The sequence below is a fragment of the Bison bison genome, unplaced genomic scaffold (genome assembly GCF_000754665.1).
Source record: "Bison bison bison isolate TAMUID 2011002044 unplaced genomic scaffold, Bison_UMD1.0 scf7180017864369, whole genome shotgun sequence".
NCBI classification, from domain to species: domain Eukaryota; kingdom Metazoa; phylum Chordata; class Mammalia; order Artiodactyla; family Bovidae; genus Bison; species Bison bison.
In genome coordinates, this window is record NW_011494941.1 from 2,090,324 (window position 1) to 2,106,036 (window position 15,713).

Sequence of the window (15,713 nt, forward strand, 5' to 3'; positions counted from 1 at the left end):
ATCTTCCCACCCTCTCCCACAGAGTCCATAAGACTGTTCTATACATCAGTGTCTCTTTTGCTGTCTCGTATACAGGGTTATCGTTACCATCTTTCTAAATTCCATATATATGCGTTAGTATACTGTATTTATGTTTTTCCTTCTGGCTTACTTCACTCTGTATAATAAGTTCCAATTTCATCCACTTCATTAGAACTGATTCAAATGTATTCTTTTTAATGGCTGAGTAATACTCCATTGTGTATATGTACCACAGCTTCCTCATCCATTCATCTGCTGATGGACATCTAGGTTGCTTCCATGTCCTGGCTATTATAAACAGTGCTGCGATGAACATTGGGGTACACGTGTCTCTTTCCCTTCTGGTTTCCTCAGTGTGTATGCCCAGCAGTGGGATTGCTGGATCATAAGGCAGTTCTATTTCCAGTTTTTTAAGGAATCTCCACACTGTTCTCCATAGTGGCTGTACTAGTTTGCATTCCCACCAACAGTGTAAGAGGGTTCCCTTTTCTCCACACCCTCTCCAGCATTTATTATTTGTAGACTTTTGGATCGCAGCCATTCTGACTGGTGTGAAATGGTACCTCATAGTGGTTTTGATTTGCATTTCTCTGATAAAGAGTGATGTTGAGCATCTTTTCAAGTGTTTGTTAGCCATCTGTATGTCTTCTTTGGAGAAATGTCTATTTAGATCTTTGGCCCATTTTTTGATTGGGTCGTTTATTTTTCTGGAGTTGAGCTGTAGGAGTTGCTTATATATTTTTGAGATTAGTTGTTTGTCAGTTGCTTCATTTGCTATTATTTTCTCCCATTCTGAAGGCTGTCTTTTCACCTTGCTAATAGTTTCCTTTGATGTGCAGAAGCTTTTAAGTTTAATTAGGTCCCATTTGTTTATTTTTGCTTTTATTTCCAATATTCTGGGAGGTGGGTCATAGAGGATCCTGCTGTGATGTATGTCGGAGAGTGTTTTGCCTATGTTCTCCTCTAGAAGTTTTATAGTTTCTGGTCTTATGTTGAGATCTTTAATCCATTTTGAGTTTATTTTTGTATATGGTGTTAGAAAGTGTTCTAGTTTCATTCTTTTACAAGTGGTTGACCAGATTTCCCAGCACCACTTGTTAAAGAGATTGTCTTTAATCCACTGTATATTCTTGCCTCCTTTGTCAAAGATAAGGTGTCCATATGTGCGTGGATTTATCTCTGGGCTTTCTATTTTGTTCCATTGATCTATATTTCTGTCTTTGTGCCAGTACCATACTGTCTTGATAACTGTGGCTTTGTAGTAGAGCCTGAAGTCAGGTAGGTTGATTCCTCCAGTTCCATTTTTCTTTCTCAAGATCGCTTTGGCTATTCGAGGTTTTTTACTACCCAAAACAATTTATACATTCAATGCAATTCCTATCAAGCTACCAACAGTATTCTTTACAGAGCTAGAACAAATAATTTCACAATTTGTATGGAAATACAAAAAACCTCGAAGTATATGATCTTTAATAGCCCTTAAAATATGAGATAGATTTTTGAACTCCATCACATCCCATTGCATTTGAAGCTGTGGAACCAGGAGTATTTCCCAAACCTTCCTTCCAGTCTAAAGCATGAACCAATGTACCTAATGAGCTACAAAGTAAGAATCATCTACTCAGAATGAAATTAATACTATGGCTCACAGGCAGGTTTGTAATAAATACTTTTTTGGAATAAAGACAGACTGGGTCTTCTGCCCCAGGAATAGCTTAGCTGCTTTAGTGAGAGTTTGACCACTACCTGTTAACAACTGCTACCTATGGATGGAAACACACGTGATGACCTCCATCATTCAAGCAGTGCCCCCAGGGAAAGCAAACAATACTGTCTGCTTGTTCACCAGCTGGAAAAACCACCTCCCAAATTATTCAAATGATGACAAGATTCAGCATCACTCACTGGATAAAGTTTAATCTCCAAATCACACATCAAATATGATATACCATTCGCTCCACTGGGCAAACAGGGAAGCTGAGACATGCATGGAAGAAAGAAATGAAACTTTTGTGTTGAAGGTCAAGGACTTGTTTTAGAACTCCATCACTCATGAATACTGATTGTGTGTAAGTTACCTCATCAATCTGGCCCCAGTTTTTCCAATTGCCAAATGGAAACACAGACATTATTTCACTTATAAATCCATGTGAAATTCATAGAAGAGTGTTTGGGATATAGTAAACACTCAGTTAATGGTAGCTACTGCTTTCATTATCTTTGTCAATAAGTTAAAATGTGCCAAGCACTTTGTCAAGGTTGAACAGACCATTCAACAAACATTTACTGAGTACCTAGGAGGTGCTGTACACAAGTCAAGAAGCAACAGTTAGAAGCAGACATGAAACAATGGACCAGCTCAAAATTGGGAAAAGAGCATGTGCAGACTGTATATTGTCACACTGTTTATTTAACTTCTATGCAGAGTACATCTTGCAAATGCCAGGCTGGATGACTCACAAGCTGGAATCAAGATTGCCAAGAAAAATATCAATAACCTCAGATATGCAGATGATACCACACTTATGGCAGAAAGCAAAGAGGAACTAAAGATCCTCTTGATAAGGGTGAAAGAGGAAAGTGAAAAAGCTGGCTTAATATTCAACATTCAAAAAACTAAGATCATTCTGTTTCATCACTTCATGGCAAATAGATGGGGAAGAAGTGGAAACAGTGGCACATTTTATTTTCTTGGACTCCAAAATCACTGTAAACAGTGGCGGAAGAGATGAAATTCAAAGACACTTGCTCCTTGGAAGAAAAGTTATGACAAACCTAGACAGCATATTAAAAAGCAAAGACATCACTTTGCAGACAAATGTTCATCTAGTCAAAGTTATGGTTTTTCCAGTAGTCATGTACAGACATGAGAGCTGGATCATAAAGAAGGCTGAGTGTCAAAAAGTGATGCTTTCAAACGGTGGTGCTGGAGAACACTTTTTTGAGAGTCCCTTGGACAGCAAGGAGATCAAACCTATCAATCCTAAAGGAAATCCACCCTGAATATTCATTGGAAGGACTACTGCTGAAGCTGAAGCTCCAATATGTTGACTACTTGATGCGAAGAGCTGACTCCTTGGAAAACACCCAGATGTTGGGAAAGATTGAGGGCAGGAGTAGAAAGGGGTGACAGAGGATGAGATGGTTGGATGGCATCACCGACTCAACGGACATGAGTTTGAGCAAGCTCAGGGAGATGATGAAAGACAGGGAAGCCTGGCATGATGCAGTCCATGGGGTCACCAAGAGTCCAGCACAACTTAGCAACTGAACAACAATAACTACAAGAGGCTAGACACAGTTTCTATTTAATTTAATCCTACAACAATATGAAGTAGGCGTTATTGTCTCCATTGTCCAGATATGAAAATCAAGCCTTAGAGAAATTAACAACAAACTAAATGCTTTTGAACTGTGGTGTTGGAGAAGACTCTTGAGAGTCCCTTGGACTGCAAGGAGATCCAACCAGTCCATTCTGAAGGAGATCAGCCCTGGGATTTCTTTGGAAGGAATGATGCTAAAGCTGAAACTCCAGTACTTTGGCCACCTGATGCAAAGAGTTGACTCACTGGAAAAGACTCTGATGCTGGGAGGGATTGGGGGCAGGAGGAGAAGGGGACGACAGAGGATGAGATGGCTGGATGGCATCACTGACTCAATGGGCATGTGTTTGGGTGAACTCCGGGAGTTGGTGATGGACAGGGAGGCCTGGCGTGCTGCGATTCACGGGGTCGCAAAGAGTCGGACACGATGAGCGACTAAACTGAACTGAACTGAAAGACTATAACTGTCTGGCCCAAATCTCCTAGGCTTTATCTTTCCGTGGTGCTGCTGTAAAGGTGATATGGTATTGTGCAGATAAATCAGCTAGCCCAGAGTAGGTCCTAATAAGCAGTCTGTCAATAAATAGTCATTGACAGAATCATTTATGTTACCATACTGTCTAGTACACTTTTTCCCTAATATGAGTCAATTATATACCATCTTTGTAATTTTAACACCTTTGTCTTTTCATATTGATTTTTTAAAATTTGGTATAGATTCATACTACTATTAAATGGGTGAACAATTTTTATAACACTCAAAAACTATATCTGTGTTATTCATATATCCTGGCACCTCAGAAAATCCTCATGAGACTTCTAAAAAACTATCTCTTGATCTTAAAAAATTTAGGGCAGTCAGCATATGTTTCTATGGTGTGAGGAAATGAGTTATTCCAGCTTTTAAAAATTATTTTTGCTATGTTCTATATAAGTAAAAAAAAAAATGTTTTAAATAGTTGCTATCACAGGATGACAATGGACATTAACTTCTGGTAAAGTGACTTTGTCTAAATTTTTTTGATCGAAGTACAGTTGATTTATAATGTTGTGTTAATTTCTGCTCTACAGAAAAAAAATATTATTCTACATTGTTGTTGCTGTTGTTCAGTCACTCAGTCATGTCTCACTCTTTGCGACCCCATGGACTGCAGCACTCCAGGCTTCCCTGTCCTTCACCATCTCCTGGAGCTTGCTCAAACTCATGCCCATTAAGTCGGTGATGCCATCCAACCATCTCATCCTCTGTCATCTCCTTCTCCTCCTGCATTCAACCTTTCCCCACATCAGGGTCTTTTCTAATGAGTCTGCTCTTCATATCAGGTGGCCAAATTATTGAAGCTTCAGCCATCAGTCCTTCCAATGAATATTCAGAATTGATTTCCTTTAGGATTGACTGGTTGGATCTCCTTGCAGGCCAAGGGACTCTCAAGAGTCTTCTCCAGCACCACAGTTCAAAGGCATCAATTCTTCGGCATTTAGTCTTCTTTATCGTCCAACTCTCACAACCATACATGACTACTGGAAAAAACAGCTTTGACTATACAGACAAAATGATTCTACATACTGAATACTTTTTAATAAGTGATTAGCAACTCAGATAATTCAGAAAAACAGAATGGTACAAAGCCTGGAACACAATGATAATGACAATAACAACAACAACAACAACGTGTTTACTATTACTGTTATTGCATGCCAGCAATAGAGATACAAAGGTGAAATAGCATAGGTCTCTCGGCTCATACAGGTATAAGTCTAATAAGGAGACACATAAAGCAGTACCAAGCACACAATGGAATATTTTACAGCAGGAGCTAAGGTCTGTGTCTGATGAGAAAAATCAAGAAAGGCTTCATAGAAGAGGCAGCCTTCGATTTATGACACGCAAGATGAAGAGGAGTTCGTCACATATACAATTAAAGGGCACTCCTAGCAGAGAGGCTGTGTCTAAGTCCTTCTCCATAACCCAGCCAGGCAAGACATAACAGCCTGCTGATGACATCTGAAATGTAAACAGGTAATGACTACGAATCTCCTATATCCCCGCCCAAGCTTGTTTCACCCCTCTCCTAAAATATTTTCATTCCAGAGACTTCCAGGAGGAGGACGAGGAAGAGAAAAAAAACCTCTGGGGTAATCTGCTTATTGTAAAGAAATACAACTTTGTGTTCCTTTGTCATTCCCAAAGGGATGCTTCCATGTGACAGGCTAATCACCTGCAAAATTACCGTGAGGAGCTGGCTCTTAGTTACATACAAGCAGAATGGCATTCAGAGCATCTTCACATGGTTGGTTTTATAACTCAAGAAAGACTGCTCTGATTTAGCTTATTTTTCCAATTCAAACTCGGGAGATAATGAAACAAATGGATACTGCTACCTATCAAATGAGAGGGAAAGAGAACCACAGGAAACAAGTCTTGGGTAATCAATCCAGGCTTCTCACACTGAGGCATGGAGACCGTGTAATCATTGTGGGGGCCAGAGCATAAAGCATAAGGCTCTTGAGTATTTTTATATAGAAGACGTTACTCTTAAAATACTGATGATGTGTCAACGCCTGTAGATTAAGTACTGCCTTGTATGGCAAAGTTGCACACATCACTCCTGCAGATTGCTCACTGGGTTCTCATTTGGTCTCTGTTTTTTCAGGTCCAAGAAGCATCCCCACCACCGCCCTAGCAAAGCTTTTAATGGAAAAATTTTATGAGGAAACCAGTCTCCCCACTATTTTCTCCCGCACACACCATCTGCCTTGGCTCACCCGCACGCACAGAGGCTCCAAAATCCACTGAAATAAATCTGTGGTGTCTGTACAACCAATTCTCAAAGAACACAACTTTACAGTTCTGTGGCCCCTACCAACCCCTTCATATTAACAACTGGGCACTGCTTTCAAGGTTTCTCTCAGACCTGATGGTGTGAAATTAAGTTTTTAGCTCACTGCTTTCCCAGATCTAATACTAAGCCCTGGTCCTGGGATGTCCTGACCCCGAGCGTTTTCCCAAGACAGGACGCTGAAGGTAGATGTGGCTGCTTTCTTGCAGGTACCAGCAAAGCAGCTGCTGGATAGCCCTCTTACTTGTTTGTACGTACAGAGCACATGCTCTGGGGCTTAGGTTTTTAGTTAAGTCTCTCCAGCATATAGGGTGCAATACTGCTTTCATTCTCCTTTGCTCTCTCAGCCCAGAGACACACCCACACTGCTGCGCACCTCATCCCAGGATGCATCAGCAGGCGACGTGCTGGGTGTGGCTGGGAAGATCAATAACAAACCAACATCCTTACACATCAGCAAGGAGAAAACCCATGGAGGTGGCTGAGGACTGGATTAGAGATACTGCTCTGCTAATCACCTACTATGAGCCACTAGCCAAGTGGCTTCCCCTCGCTGAGACTGTTCCCTCTTAATGAGGATGAATACTTACCTCTCTGTGTTGCTAAGAGGCTCGCTTGTTCATTCTTTCAACAAATGTTTACTGAGCACTCTATTAGTTTTCTACTGCTGCCCTAACAAATCATCACAAATTTACTGGCTTTGAACAACACAACTGTAGCTACATTTAGTGCTGCAGAAGTCCAACAACAGTCTCACTGGGCTAAAATCAACTGTCAAGAGGGCTACCTTTCCTTCTGAAGCCTCCAATGGAGAATTCATTTCCTTGCCTTTTGTAGCTTCCAGAGGCCGCTGATTCCTTGGCTTGTGGCCCTTCTCATATGTACTGCAAAGCCAGCAATCGCAGGTTGATTCCTTCTCATGCTGCCACCTTTCTGGTTCTCTGCAGCCAGGAACGGTCTCAGCTTTTAAGGACTTGTGTGATTAGACTGAGCCCACCTAGATAATCCAGGATAATTTCTCTTCTCAAGGTCCTAATCTTAATTCTATCTGCATAGTTCTTTCACCACATATTCACAGGCCCTGAGAACTAAGGCATGGAAATCTATGGGGGTCCTTCTTCTGCCTATCACAAACACACACTCTATACGTGCATGCTCAGTCATGTCTGACTCTTTTGTGACCCCATGGACTGTAGCCCAGCAGGCTCCTCTATCTATGGGATTTTCCAGGCAGAACACTGGACTGGGTCGCCATCTCCTCTTCCAGGGGATTTACCTGACCCAGGGATCAAACCGACATCTCCTGCATTGGCAGGTGGAATCCTTACCACTGAGCCACCTGTGAACACTCTTTATACATCAGTGAACAAAAGGAAAGTCCCTACTTCAGGGAGTAAACATTCTAGTGGGTGGGGAGAGACAACAAACATTAAAAAAAAAAAGAGCAAAGTATTCAGTATGTTAGAAGCTCTGTGTACTGTGGAACAGATATAAACAGAAGAAGGTAAAGAGTATCAGGGTCGGGGGACAGACTCTAGTATTAAAGATGGTGGAAATGGGTAGAATGCATGAAGCTGAGTTCATGAAAGGGTTGCAATGTTTGGGAAATTAAAAGGCCATTAATTTTCAAAAATAGAGTTAAAGGATCTAGCACATAATCGTTGATGTTTCCCTTTCAACAGTGATGATCTTCTTATGTAGAGCCCTAAAGTTTGTTCCTTTGCTTCTAAGAGTGGAGTACCTGGCCCAGTATGTGACAAGTTTTGTAGCATACTGGTGGAAGTATGCTGGAAGTTTGCTGGAAGAGTGCAGAGGTCCAGCCCTGCAAATGACTGGCTGTGAGACCTGGAAACATCAATTTCCTTCTCTGGACCTCAAAGATTTCCTAGATTGACTGGCACTTACCCTGGGAACTTCACACTATTTAGAGAATAAAGATCAGTATGTGTAATCAAAAAAGAGTGGTAAAAGCATAAAGACAGAACTATAGACCGAAAAAGTAGAATAGAGAGGCCAAAAATAAACCCCTGCATATATGGTCAAATATTAAGAACTCACATAACTCAACAACAACAAAAAACAAATAACTGAATTTAAAATGGGCAGAGGACTTTAGACGTTTTTTCCAAAGAAGACATATGAATGTCCAGCAAGCATATGAAAAGATGTTCAATATCACTCATCATTAAAGAAATACAAATCAAAACTACAATGGAATACCACCTGACATCCATAGGAATGGCTCCTAGTTAAAAAAAAGAAAAAAAGAAGTAATAAGTATTGGCACGAATGTAGAGGAAACTGCTGGAACACTTGTGCACTAATTATGGGAGTATAAAGTGGTTAAATTACTATGGAAAAACAGTATGGTGCTTCTTAAAAAAGTTAAAAATAAAATCACTGTATTACCCAGTAATTTGGGTTCTGTGTATGTATCCAAAAGATTTGAAACCAGAGTCTCGAGGAGGTATTTGTACACTTGTGTTCATCTCAGCACTTTTCAAAATAGCCAAGCAGTGGAAGCAACCCAAGTGTCCAATAATGGATGAATGGATAAACAAAATGTGGTACTTACATACAATGGAATAGCATTTAGCCATAAAAAAAGGAAATTCTGACATAGAACATGGATAAAACTTGAGGACATTATGCTAAGTGAAATAAACCAGACCCCAATAAACAAATACTGTGTGACTCTACTTATATGAGGTACCTAGAGTAGTCAAGTTCATGGAAACAGAAAGTGAAATGGTGGATGTCATGGGCTAAGGGATAGGAGAAATCACAGTTCTTTACGGCATTCTGCAAGAAAAAAAGTTCTAGAGACTGGTTACACAAGAGTGTGAACATTCTCTACTCTTAAAAATAGGCAGGATGGTAAATATTACAGTATGTGCATTTTGCTATAATAAAATTTTTCAATTTAAAAAACAGTAATGTCAGATCAGTAAGGAATACACATGTAGGATGTTTACAAACCGTGTTAGATCTGTAAGCACTACCCCCGTGCTCTGACATGCTCTTTGATGAGAAGTGATGGGTTTTACAGAAGCACACCCTCGCTCTCAGATCTTCCCTGATACAGCACACAAAATGCGTGACTGCCCATGGTTCACAGTAGTCGCAGGACACTATTTTGCAAGGTTTCTGTGGCAGACTGTCTTCTTCCCCTTGCCCAGATGAAGTGCTGATGGATTACTATTATTCAAACATTGCAAATCAACACAAGTAAAATATGGTACCATGTTTTGAAACAGGAGAATTAGGGCAACACTGAGTCCAGATGTTTCACATAAATTCTTCCCTAGATTTGTGTTAGCTCCCTTCAGTTTGTCTGAATTTCAGAGAAATTCATGGTCACAGACTTGGCTGAGCCTGCGTACAAGATGTGTGGCTGAAATGAGCTTTACAAGTTTATTTCTCTGTGCAGGCTCTGGGCATGAGAAAATCACCTTTTGAATCATTTGTAATGCATTCATTCAACAAACATTCACTTAGCAACTACCATATGCCAGCTCTAGCTGGTAATTAAGATGCAGCCTCTGCCTTCCAGGAGACTCATGGAGTTGAGGCATCAAAGACAAAAACCTGTGATTACATTTCAAAAGTGCAGAATCCAGAGGCAGGAGATAGCATGACATACTCTGGGAAAGAGTAAACACCTCAGTAAGAGTGGAATTCAGGTTTCGTGGCAGCAAAAAAGAAAAAGAAGGGGCTAAAAAGTTACTGGGTTAGAATGCAGTGCAATTAAACTCCAGCCAAATGGCAGTGTTTCCCATTAAAGATGTTCCCAAAATGGCAAGGTGCCATGGAGACGGCCCACTGATGCTTCTCTGATTTAATTTTGCTTCCAAAGAAATGGGTGGTTCATTGATCGCTCCCTTTGGGAGGGATTTATCGGTGTCCTCAGCCTCCTCTTGAGAGGTGCACATTCCAGAGAGTTAAGAGCACGGGTTACAGCCAGCAACAGTCAAGGCTTCGATCTGAACTGTCTGTCACCCCTTGGCTGTGAGGTATTGGGTGACTGACTGAACTGTCTAGCGTCTGTATATACAGAACTGTATATACAGTAGTGTCTAGTGTCTGTATATACAGCCTAGCGAGGGGGAAAGGACGGCTCCTGCATTCCTGGATTGATGCGTAGTTTACACGAGGAAATCGGTGTCATGTGCTCAGCACATAGTTAGCACTTTATAAATGGTATGGATGGTATTCATCCATTCATTCACTCTTTCATCAGGCATTTAATAGGCACTTTCCAGACATGACCAGGGGGGAGAGGGCATGTTAAAGATAAAGCAGAGTTCTCAGTCTTCAAAAAGCCTCCAGACTAGTGGATCAGATAGACATAATTACACAGGACAATAGCATGTCAATGTGTTTCCTCTCTCCACCACTTAGGCCCCTTGGAAGAAGGGTCCTGACTAGTTTATCTCTATAGAAACGATGGCACAGAAGTCCTAGCGGCTTCAATAGAGTCCACAGGTCTTTAAGGATAAGCCTCAAAAACTGGTGACAAAAGAACCAGAGAGTGACTAGAACTTGCTGTATTTCCTATATTCTAGAATAGAGCCTGTTAGAACTAAAAAGGACCCTAGAGACCGAAGGAATCTACTCCTTCCCTCTGCAGATGGACAAAGACCACACGAGTCACCAAGCGTCACTCCATTTGGTTCAGTGCTTGCTCCCGAGATGGGGCGCTTTCCCCTCTTCAGATGCAGCCTCCTTCCTCATTATCTTCTCAAGTACGTACTTTTCTGTTTCATCATGACAGAATGTAATCTCCAGTCCTCAAATGAAGAAGGAATACCAACAACTGTCTGCTGGTTCTACCCCTTTCTACCTTCTAATACCTGAAGCCCTGAAGCCCACATAGCATTAAGCTGGAGAAAAGTCCAGTTCTCTCTTCCTTCAGGAGCAAGTTTGTGAGCTGCCTTTGATCATCTGGGCTCTATCATTCCCAGAGGCCATAGAAAATTTCCCAGTGGCCTGGCTGGGAAGGCACAGGGATCGCAGCAGTGGCCTCAGCATGAATGGTCTAACCCTATTTTCTAAAGATACTATCCAGCTCTCCATTCCCCCTCCATCCCTTTCAAATTGAGAGTAAGGCTCTGAATTTAGTCAAAGGTTTGTGTCTGGCTCTTCCACTTACTAGGTGAGATTTCAGGCAAGTCATTTAACCTCCCCAAATCTGAGTTACCTTATCTGAAAAATGAGTATCATACCACCCACTTCTGTAAGTCTGAGGTGTAATTATGAGGTCTGACTAGGATGTGGAAAGCAGCAGCACAGGACTGGGCAAGGGGCAATGCCTCGATAATGGTACCTGGGAGGGGGAGGAAGAAGTGATTATTCTGTTAGCATCAGAAATAGTATCAGAATTATACTTTATCCAAAAGAAACAGAAGAAATTCTCACTGGGCCATCTCTGACTTTTGAACTTCATACCTTTGTTTTTAGTGATAAAAAGTACTATTACCAAATCATGTATACACACATACACACAAAAACCATCCCTTTTCTAAACATCACAGTAACACTGTAAACCATGAGGAAACTAAGGATCAGAGGTCAAATATCTGGCAGCAGGTCACTCTGCTAGAAAAGCAAGAAACAAATTTGAAGTGAGGTATTTACAAGGACTGCAATGGCATCCCACTCCAGTACTCTTGCCTGGAAAATCCCATGGACGGAGGAGCCAGGCGGGATGCAGTCCATGGGGTCACTAAGAGTCAGACACGACTCAGCGACTTCACTTTCACTTTTCACTTGGAGAAGGAAAGGGCAACCCACTCCAGTGTTCTTGCCTGGAGAATCCCCGGGACGGGGGAGCCTGGTAGGCTGCCATCTATGGGGTCACACAGAGTCGGACATGACTGAAGTGACTAAGCAGCAGCAGCCCACGTTTTATCAGCTATTGATATATTCACTCCACCCTCTTCCTCATTTCATGATTCTGAACAAAAGCTTCAAAGGTTTACTTGCTGTCCATTTCCCGGATCTCAAAGAACCACTGGAGGCACCTCCCAACCAGAACCCTTCCCCTCATGCAGGGAAGACCTCTCATCTTCCCTCACACATTTCTTCCTGTGGGACATGTGCATTCATACATCTGAGTGTTTCCCCTTCTAAGTAAACAAACCCTGAGACTGGACGTCTGTCAACAAAGATGACCCTCCACCCGTCCACCCAATGTTTGTTAAACAACATTCCTGTCTTTAGACAATGTTTCTCCTACCAACCAGCCTAGCAGTCCTGATTCACCCAGAACATCAGCCATCACCCTAGACAGCTTTGTTCCTTGTGCTAAAACTGTAACAGGCTCCTCTTCTGCCGGAGTTCCTCAGGCCTTCGGTACCTCATGCTATTTGTGCTCCCAGGTCCACGCGCAGGTTTTCTTTCCTAGAATGGTGAGATTTCCTTGAATTCCTCCAAGATCTTTTGTACCCCCGCTTCTTTCTTGAGCTGCCTCAGACTGCCCACCAGCTCCATTTCAAGCTCCAGGCTCCCGCCCCTCTCCTGCGTCCCTCCACCTTCTGCAGCTGGGGTCCTACCTACAGCTGGCCTGCCCTCTTCCATCATGCTTTAGTCTCAGCCTCTGTCTTTCTCTGAAGGCTCTTCTCCCCTCCCTGTTCTTTCCTCTGTGCATCTCAGACAAAGATAGCCTGCTGTGAAGTGAACAAGTGTGCCCAGCTCCCCATCCACACAGCTCATTTCCGCTTCTGCTTTTCTCCTTAGGTTCCTTGTTTATCCCTCATTACTGTATTACTTTCCTTCTCCGTGACCCTTTATCTTGCATTATCACTGAATCCCGCCCCCTCTCACTTCTCCTTCCCTTGCCCACTCTGAAGGTGCAACAACATTATTTCAAGACATGTCACCAGCTCTGCTTTGCCCCCTCTTTCCATCAGGGCCCTTGAAGCCGTTCCAGCTGTGTGTGCCTCCTTTTAATGTCATTCTTTTAGACAAACTTTCAAAGATATTCTATTACGCCACAAGGGTAACTGTCGATTCATGCCTCAACCCTTCATCTTGTTTTAAATAGGAAGCATAGTTGGAACCTCATTTTGAGCACCCCAAACACACGCATCCTCTCTTCCCCATTCCTGTTGTCACTATCTTGGCTCTCGTCCTAATTATTTCTCTCCGACGCCCCTCACCCACATCTCTGACTTTTTTCTCGTCAATTTCCATCTGCCCTTCACACCCTCTGCTCAAGACTGATTCCAAAAGCAAATGCGATCAATTAATTCCCCAGCTCCAATAGCTTCCTGTGACTTTCAACGGAGTCTAAACTCTCCAGGACAGAATGCAAGGCACTTGGGGATCTAGTCCCTCCCTGCCTCCAACTGCAAGCTCACATCCGTCTACCTCCCACCATCTAAGCTCACCACGGACAGTAATATGGCACCATTTTGTGGGTATAGCCAGGGGAGACACATTCTGGTAGTTCTTGCTGCCATGCCTCTAATATGATGTTCTTGTGCTGGGAATGCCCATTTTAGATAGATAGATAATTGGATTGGCCAGAAAGTTTGGGTTTTCTGTAAGATCTTAGAAAAACCCAAACAAACTTTTGGCCCACCCCAATAACTCCTATTATCTTTTCTCTTTCATCCCATTATCCTTCCAGCCTCAAGTCCACAAAGAAACAATGAAGAGATGGAGGGAGGGAGAAGTAACACGTGGAAGATGGCAACAAGCAACTGCACAGTACACTCAGATAATTTCTGGACCAACAGATGACTTCTCACCCTGTATCAATTATAACTAAATTGTTCTTCAAATGAAAGAAGGTTGTAGTAGCCCTATACTTCCCGACACATTCCATTGGATACCCCGCTGTCCCAAGATAAACCAGCATGGCAATAAGAATGATAAAAACAATAGGTTATTATTATTAGCTATTGATAATAATAATATCCAGAAACCTTCAGAGTTCTTTACCTGCATCAACTCACTTATACCTCAATAAACAAGAGAGGAGGCAACAAATGTCAGTAATTTGCTCAAAGCCATACACCTTTTCATAGAGGGCCAGAGTGCAAACCACAAAGCCAAAGTTCTTAACCCTTACACCAATACTGCCTCTGTGATCTGCTATTTTAAGTAGTACTGTTAACACATACCAAACTTTCTTCAAGAAGTCTCACTATAGACAATGAAGGTTTGGGTCCCACATGGCCCCCTTAAATAGACTATAACATTCTTCCAGAAGCTCATCATAGTGAAAAGAATATGGAGTTTGAATCAGAAGGCCTGATGGGATTCAAGTTCTATCTATATTACTCAGTAGTCATGTGGCCTTAAGGCAAATCATTTAACTTGGTCTTCAATTTCCACCTGTAATGGAGATATTAACACCTACTCTCATGGGAATGCTCCAGAGTATAAATGAGATAAAGTCTATAAAAGTATATTGCAAAGGTACTCATTTCAATTCTAGCAGTTCTCGTCAAACACCAAAATATCCATGATTATTTTCCTAATGTGAACATCACCTGCAACTCCTTAACTCCTGGACACTGAAGTTCTGAACATGTGTCCTGAATTTATCCTCACAGTGCAAATAATCAGAGCACTGGTTACTGTTAATGTAATCTTTTTCTGGACCACAAAGTCTTATCCTATATGAAGTCACTTCTCCTTTAAAAGTATCCCCTCCAAGGGGCCTACAGAGATGATTTCACCCTCCCCTCAAGAATGAGGTGAGGAGAAATCAAGGTGAAAGAGAAAGAAAAGCCAGCTTTGGTCCTTTTCATTTCATTTTTCAACCTACTGTGACCTTCATAATTTTCACTATTTTGCTATATTTTCCCTCTTCTCCCAACTTTCTGTTCACAAACATTTACCAACCTTACTATAGTCCATGCTAATACCATTAAGGGTGTCTGCTCTCAGGATATTCAAATACCCAACCTTGGTTCTCCAGCTGTGGCCATTTTTCCTTCCATATCTGCATGCCCCATGGCTCACATAGCCCTCTCAAAGCAGCCTTTTCATCTCTAAGCATCCACACAATCATTTCCTGTAACTAATTTAAGTCCTTCAATCACGTTCCTGGTGACCATGTTTTTCCTCCAGCCATGCAGGAGAAACTCACTGATCACAGCCAATAACAGAGCTGGGATCTGAACCCAGCTTCCTTGACCACAACCAAAACTTTTAAAAGAATAACACATTATCTCTACATTTTTAGTTTCAAGACGGTTTAGTAATTCACAAGTAAATAGCCAAGTACTATGCTTGGTTTCAGTGTGTCTGCTTATTTAACTTATATGCAGAGTACATCATGAGAAACGCTGGACGGGAAGAAAGACAAGCTGGAATCAAGATTGCCGGGAGAAATATCAATCACCTCAGACATACAGATGACACCACCCTTATGGCAGAGAGTGAAGAGGAACTAAAAAGCCTCTTGATGAAAGTGAAAGAGGAGAGTGAAAAAGTTGGCTTAAGGCTCAACATTCAGAAAACGAAGATCAAGGCATCCGGTCCCATCACTTCATGGGAAATAGATGGGGAAACA

General features: G+C 41.9%; 1 protein-coding gene across 1 annotated transcript in view; it reads right to left on the reverse strand.

Moving 5' to 3' along the window:
- The window catches only part of DAB1 (Dab, reelin signal transducer, homolog 1 (Drosophila)), a 451,043-nt gene that overhangs the window by 400,838 nt on the left and 34,492 nt on the right, over positions 1–15,713 (reverse strand). The window lies entirely within an intron of this gene.